This window comes from Vicugna pacos, chromosome 17, assembly GCF_048564905.1.
Source record: "Vicugna pacos chromosome 17, VicPac4, whole genome shotgun sequence".
NCBI lineage: Eukaryota > Metazoa > Chordata > Mammalia > Artiodactyla > Camelidae > Vicugna > Vicugna pacos.
The window spans coordinates 9,540,468-9,548,240 of NC_133003.1; positions in this window are offsets into that span (position 1 = coordinate 9,540,468).

The window sequence follows — 7,773 nt, forward strand, 5'->3', positions numbered from 1 at the left end:
AAATACAGGATCCAATACTCTGGTTCTGACTAGAGCATGACATTTTAGAAAAGTGATATTGTCTAAGAGTGATGTTGACTGTTGACGACACCCAGTGTGACTTTTCTTTCTGCACTAATCTTGAAGGAAAGTTTTCAAATACATTTATCGAACAATTGACAAGAAGTTCCTCCTTGTTTCATTTGTAAAGCTTCAGTTTTGTACCTCATTGTATATATTTTTTTGTTCTTAACTTTTAGAGGGAAATGTCTCAGCTCCTCCCCCCTTTTTAAAAATTGAAGCATTGTTGGTTTATAATATTGTGTTAGTTTCCGGTGTACAGCAAAGTGATTCATAAAAATACACACACACCCCACACACATATATTCTTTTTTAGATTCTTTTCCATTATAGTTTTCTACAAGATATTGAATATAGTTCCCTGTGCTATACAGTAGGACCTTGTTGTTTATCTGTTTTATATATAGTGGTTTGTATCTGCTAATCGCAAACTCCCAGTTTATCCCTCCCACCCTGTCCCTTTCAAACCCTTTGGTAGCCATAAAGTTTATTTTCTATGTCTGAGTCTGTTTCTATTTTGTAAATAAGTTAATTTGTATCATTTTTTAGATTCCACATATAAATGGTATTATATTATAGCTGTCTTTCTCTGTCTGATTAGTTCACTTAGTATGATCATCCCTAGGTCCATCCGTGTTGCTGCAAGTGGTATCATTTTATTCTTTTTTATGGCTGAGTAGTATTCCATGGTATAAATATACCACAACTTCTTTATCCAGTCATCTGCAGATGGACGTTTAGGATGTTTCCATGTCTTGGCTACTGTATATAGTGCTGCTGTGAACTTTGGGGTGCATGTATCTTTTTGACTTAGGGTTTTCATCTTTTCCAAGCATATGCCCAGGAATGGGATTGCTGGTTCATACCGTAGCTCCGTTTTCAGTTTTTTAAGGAACCTCCATTCTGCTCTCGTATCTCATTATCTTTTAAAGTCTGTATTGGAGAGGGCAGGGTAGAGCTCAGAGGTAGAGTGGGTACTTAGCATGCAGGAGGTCCTGGGCTCATTCCCCAGTGCCCCCACTAAGAAAGAAAGAAGGAAAGAAGGGAAGAAAAGTCTGTATCAAAGAAAGTGGGGCACTATTCTTGCCTGAGGGAAGGTGTAGTTTCCATGATTTGGGCAGGTGTTTATGACTCTGTATTTTACAGAATCCAAATTAACTCACTTCTGTGATGACTCACCCAGTAAACTGGATTTTTCTATTTAAAGTTTTTTGGGCTGAAAACAGCTCTCGACTTATTTCTCCATTGATTTGACTTATTGTCTGCCTGGTGGGACAAGGTGGATGGTTGCTGCTGGGGGGCCCAGTGTGACATGTCGGGCCTGGAGGGAGCTTCTTGGATGGGGAGGCAGGGAGCTGACAGCAGTGAGAGTCTCCATGGGCAGCAGTTGGAGCTGCAGTGTGTTCTAATGAATAGTCTACACGTCTCTGAGGTCTCAGCTTCCAAGCCACTTCCTCAAAGAAGCCTTTTCTGACACCCCCAGACTAAGTGTCTCTGTTCTGTGTTTCACAGTTCCCTGTACCCCTCCTTAGACAGTTCTGATCACATTTCCAGGTGTTCGTCCCCTTGCTTCGTAGACTGGGAGCTCCGCGTCGAGTGGGACTGGTGTCTGGCTAGTTCACGTCTAGTTCACAGCACTCACCTCTCAGTGGTGTGTGGACTGGAGGGGGAGCCCACCACTCAGCCCTTGCATCCTCGAAGGTGTTCATTTTTGCATTGCACGAGGCCCCCTGCGTGGCGTGGCTTTAAGGAAATGCTACACGTTACCCATAGGCTTTTCTCTCAGGGCTCTTCCAGGTTTCCTTGTAAACACGCTTAAGCTGATAAAACTGCAAGTCTTCTCCTGTCTCATGGGAGGGGTTTACCGAAGATTCCAAGGGAACTCGTTTGTTTGAGCAGGTTGTCCTCTGTGTACACCTGCTCAGGACTGGGTGGGAGGCACTTCATTGCCTGGCAGGTAAGTACATTCCACCTTTAGTCAGTCTACAGCCCAGGAGGGTTGGTAAATTCTGTCTGAGTTTAGAAATCAGTGGTAAAGGAAGTGGTAATGTAGGGTAAGCAGCTCAAATCTGGGAAATCACATTTTCCCACCCACATTCAACTCTTGACAAAAGGGGCTCAGATCTGGAATAACAGGATTTCTATTTTTAATCGTGTTTTCCCGTGGAATTAACATGGTCTACAGCAGAATAATTTGGGGAACTTCCATTTCTGTCTCTTTGGGGCTGAAATGAGACTAATGAAAATAAACTGTGACTCACAGAAAGTCTGTAGATATAGATAATTGCTTTAAAAACCTCAGGATTCCTTCACCCTCCTTGCCCCTGTTAAGTGCCTTCCTCTCTGGGGACCAGAGGATCCCTTTGGTGCCTACAAGTGCACTGATGTATTACAGCCACTCTGGTTCCCACCCCCGGTCTTTACGCATCACACAGCTGCTTCTCCCATCTGTATTTTACAATTTCTACTGGTGAATTTTTGGATAGAAAAGGTCATAGTATGGTGTGGGGAGTAATTATAGTTTCCAGTTCCCCAGCTCCATCTCCTTCTAAGGGGCTAAGAAAGAGCTAAGAGCTTTCTGATGGCTGAGATGGGGAACTTGTGGGTGCTCTTGGAAGCTGTGGGAGAAAGACCAGCTGTGCAAATGGAAGTGAGCCCAACCTCTACATGGAACCCCTGGAAGACACGTGGAGAGGAAGACCATCCCAGGAGCTTAGAGGGTGTCTGCTCATCATTGGCGTTTCCCAGGATTTCATGTCAGACACTGCGGAATGAAATGCAGAGCTAATTTTAGAAGTTATTATTCTTCAATCAGTTAAGTCAGGAAGTTATTTAATCCCCTACCTAAAACAATTTTCTAGGCTTCCTGTTTCAGTCACTTAGCCGTGATGAGCAGGCAGGGAAACTGCACCCTGGATGCGAGGGGTGATACCTGCTGTGAGCATCCGTCTGCTTTGTGGGGAAATCTGGCCGGGGCTGTGGCCACGAGGAGCAGGACACACAGCTGCCCTGGCTGTCCGCTTGCTTCTTTGGTGTACTCTTTAATTTCATATTTCATATGCTAATTAATTAATAATGAATTCATTGGAGCCTGTTAATTTCTTTCTTTTTATTGAAGCACAGTCAGTTTACAAGGTTGTGTTAATTTCTGGTGCACAGCATAATGATTCAGTTTTATACATATATATTCCTTTTCATGTTCTATTTCGTTATGGGTTATTACAAGATATTGAATATAGTTCCCTGTGCTACACAGGAGGACTTTGTTGTTTACCTATTTTATATATAGTAGTGTGTATCTGCAAATTCTGAACTCCCAATTTATCCCTTTCTACCCTCCTTCCTGCCTGGTAACCATACATTTGTTTTCTATGTCAGTGAGTCTGTTCCTGTTTTATAATTAAGTTCGTTTGTGTCTTTTTTTTTTAGATTCCACATATAAGTGATATAAGATATTTGTCTTTCTCTGTCTGACTCACTTTGCTTAGTATGATCATCTCTAGGTTCATCCATGTTGCTGCAAATGGCATTATGTCATTCTTTTTTTATGGCTGAGTAGTATTGCATTGTATAAATACACCACAACTTCTTTACTTAGTCATCTGTCGATGGATCTTGGCTACTGTAAATAGTGCTGCTATGAACACTGGGGTGCATGTATCTTTTCAAACTAGAGTTTCCTCCAGATATAGGCCCAAGAATGGGACTGCTGCATCATAGGGTAAGTCTATTTTTTGTTTTTAAGGAATCTCCGTACTGTCCTCCACAGTGGCTGTGCCAAACTGCATTCCCACCAGCAAGCAGTGCAAGAGGCTTCCCTTTGCAGACTATCAGTTTCTTGTGGAGATGATTTTTATGCCAAACTCTTTATTTTGGTGTCTAGGGACCAGATGACTTTGATGGTATTGCTATTTGTAGTAGATTGTGTTATTGTTGAAAATATCGATTGTCCTTCCCTGTGGTATCTTTCCTGCCATACAGAGGATTGCATCTCCCTGCCCTGATGTACACAAGGGTGGCCATGAGTCTTGCTTTGTCCCAGGAAACCTGAATGAGCGTGATGTGAGACTCCAAGCAGAAGATCTCAGGGCTCCCAGGGCACTTCCCTCCGGTCACAAACCAGCCGGGTCACAGCCTGAGTCTCAGGGCGAGGCTGGCCAGGCAGAGCACCATGGCAGGTCTGAGATAGCCATGCAGCAGGAGTAAGAAAGAAGATGCTGAAACTGGGGGTCACACTGGCAGGACAGCCTCTCCTGATTGACACAGCAGTGAAACTATTTGGGGCCTAATCCATGAAAATCATTTTTGTCCGCCCTTCCTTCTTTGATTTCTTCTTTTGGAAAGCAAGTCTCATTATCTCGGACAAGGACACTTGTGCAGCTCAGCAGACAGGTTTGGGAGGAAGCCATGACGTTGTTCGCTGAAAATTGAGGCTTCCCGTAGGAATATACTCCAGGTAGTTTCTGGAAGAGCTGGACAGCAGGAGATTGCTCCATGGGGGCTGAGACCACGCCAGTCTTCCTCATCACCAGGTCTCTGGTCCTTACCAGTGTGCCTTGCCTGGACTCACAGACTCAAGGATACAAAGACTGTTTATTGAATGGATGCTGAGTGATTGAATAAACAGGAAATCAGTCATCTCTATACTAACAGGAGGTGCAGAAAAGTTTGGATTAAAAAAATTACAGGCACACCTCGGAAATATTGTGGGCTCGGTTCCAGACACCACAATATCACATAAAGTGAGTCACAGGAAGTTTTTGGTTTCCCAGTGTATATAAAAGTTATGTTTACACAGTACTGTAGTCTGTTAAGTGTGCAACAGCATTATGTCTTTAAAAATAAAGTACATACCTTGATTTAAAAATTCTTTTTGCTAAAAAAAATGCTAACCAAGATTTGAGCCTTCAGTGAGTCGTAATCTTTTTGCAGTAGTAACATCAGAGATCACTAATCACAGATCATCATAACAAATTCAGTCATAATAATAATGAAAAAGTTTGAAATACTGCAAGAATTACCAAAATGTGACACAGAGACAGGTGGTGAGCCAAAGCTGTTGGAAAAATAGTGTGATAGACGTTTGACGCAGGGTGGCCACAAACCTTCAGCTTGTTAAAAAAAAAATGCAATCTCTGTGAAGCATAATAAATCACAGATTAAACCCAAGACCTCATGCATGCTAGGCATGCATTCTACCATTGAACTATAACCTCCCCCTTCCCTGCATTTGATAGAGAAATATTTTTCTCTCTAGCTTGATTATAAGATTATGATGACTATCAGTAACTCATGGTCAGCCTCAGTTTCTAGGGGCCAAAAGAAGTGGCCAACACTAGAAGGGTGTTAACCAGGGGCAAGAGTGCACGTCCCAGCAAAGGAGGCAGGTGTCTCCCAGCTCCTTCTGAGGGCCGCCATGTTGGAATATGGGCCCACTTTTCCAAGAGCATCCGAAGTTTTAGGAGAAGCTGGCGATCTGGATTTTGACTTTGGATTTCCCACTTTAAAATTGTTGGCACCTAAAAAACAACACAAAGCTCAGGGCAGGCCCAGCAGTGCAACTTGGCAGGGCAGCCTTGATCCTACACCGTGCCGCAACCTTGAACTTGGTCTGTTTTTACAAGTATGCATCTGGGATGCGAGCTCTGGACGTTGAGATTATATTTGAATAGCTGTGTGTGATTTCTAGAAAACACCTGGAAGAAGGACGGATGACAGTGTCCACTGGCCCTAATCACAGGTCAGTGGCTCGTCACCCAAGCCTCCTCGAGCGTAGCAGGAGGCTGCTGGACGACCCTTTGGGGTCTCTCCTCCATTCTGGGTGATGTCCTTTAACTCTGAGTATTTCTAGATTAAATTGGAGACTTGGGTACTAAATTACATGTTCAAAGGGTCCTTGCTGAAATGGAAAGTTTTGCTTTTGTGCAAGCAAGTTTGTTTCTTGTTTCTTTCTTTCAATCACATTAAAAATGTCCGGTCTCCTCCAGGGGAAAAGATGTTGGAGTCCTAGGACGAGGAAGTTCTGGAAGAGGAGAGAAAGAAAGTCCTGTGTTCCAGGGTGGCAGAGGTGTGTGTGTGCCACAGCCGTGGCTGCTGCTAGAAGACGTCTCTGATCTTTGAGATGTACCCAAATGATGAAGTTTAAAGAGGAGGACAGTTTACTGGAAAAACTTTCTTCTATTTTGGAAATTTCCCTTATTTAAAAATCTACCTCCTGAAGATAGGAAGCAGGCATCACCTTCCTGGTCTTACAGTTGGTCTCTAGACCAGTGACCTAGGCTCTGGGTGACGGACTTCTTCTGTTTGTCCCCCCAGATCTGCTTTCCACCCCTCCCTATGTGCTCTGTCCGCCAGGAGGCTTATCTGCCTGGATTATATCACCAAGGTTTCCTTGCCTCTGGCTTCCAGTTGGGTTTAGCCTGTGGGAGGAAGGAGCAGGGGATTAGACAGTGGAAGCAGAGAGCAGTGGGACATTGATTCCCCCAGCTCCATCTGTACAGAAAGTGTTCTGACTGCTGCTACTGTCCCAAGAAGAGAGAGTAGACATAGCAGAGTGTCATACAGTTAACTAATGACCTTGCCAAACTGGCAGAGAACACACATGAGAAACTGCATGGAAACCAGGTGTGTGGATACAGCAGACAGATAGTCAACATCTTGTGGGATGACTGGTGATTTTTAGGGCTGCTCATAGCTGTTGTGGTCACTGCAGTCTGGCCTTCCAACTAGTGCTACTGAAAGCATCACTAGCTTTGACAACTTCCAGGGATGGAGAAAAGCTTAGCATCCTTTTGGTACATGAAAGCTGCTCTCGGTAATTTCCGCCAAAGCTCTGCGGGGAGAGGGGACGAACAACAACAAAACGAAACAAAAACTATTCACTGTCTCTACTGCCCTCCAGGAAGGGCTCCTTCCCCAGCCTTTCAGTTCTAGACACAGTAATGGTTTCCCCTGTTGTTGGCCCTTAGGTGTGTCACCATCCCTTCCCACCTTGTTTGAGCAGTCCTCTTAGTAAACACTCTGCAATATCCTTCTGAGTGTGCCATCTCTTTCCTGCCTGGACCCCCATGGATCTAGCGCAGATCAATCAAACGTGTCTTTGCCAAACTTTGATCCAAAAGCTGGTAACGGAAGAAGGCTGGGATGGTGTGATGGTTAATTTTTTGTGTCAGCTTAGCTGGGCCAAGGCATCCAGATATTTCATCAAAGATCATCCAGGAGTTTCTGTGAGGGTGTTTTTGGATGAGATTAAGACTTAAATCAGTGGACTTCGAGTAAAGTAGATTTCCCTCCCCAATGTGGGTGAGCCTCATCTAATCAGCTGAAGGCTGTTCAAATCAACCTCCCTCAAGCAAGAGGGAATTCTACCAGGAGTCTGACTTGAACTGCAACTTTTCCCTGCCAGCTTATCCAATCAGATTTTGGCTGCACCAAGCCACCATAACCCATGAGCCAAGTTCTTAAAATAAATCTCTCTTTCATATATACAGCTGGCCCTGAAAAATATGGAGGTTAGGGGCACTGACCCCCACCATGCAGTCAAAAATTCATGTGTAACTTTACAATCAGCCCTCCTGTATCTGTGGTTCTGCATCCACAGATTCAACCAACCACACATCATTTAGTACCATAGTGAGTATTTGCTGGGAGAAAAATCTTCATATAACTGAACCCATGCAGTTCCAACCTGTGTTGTTCAAAGGTCAGCTCTCT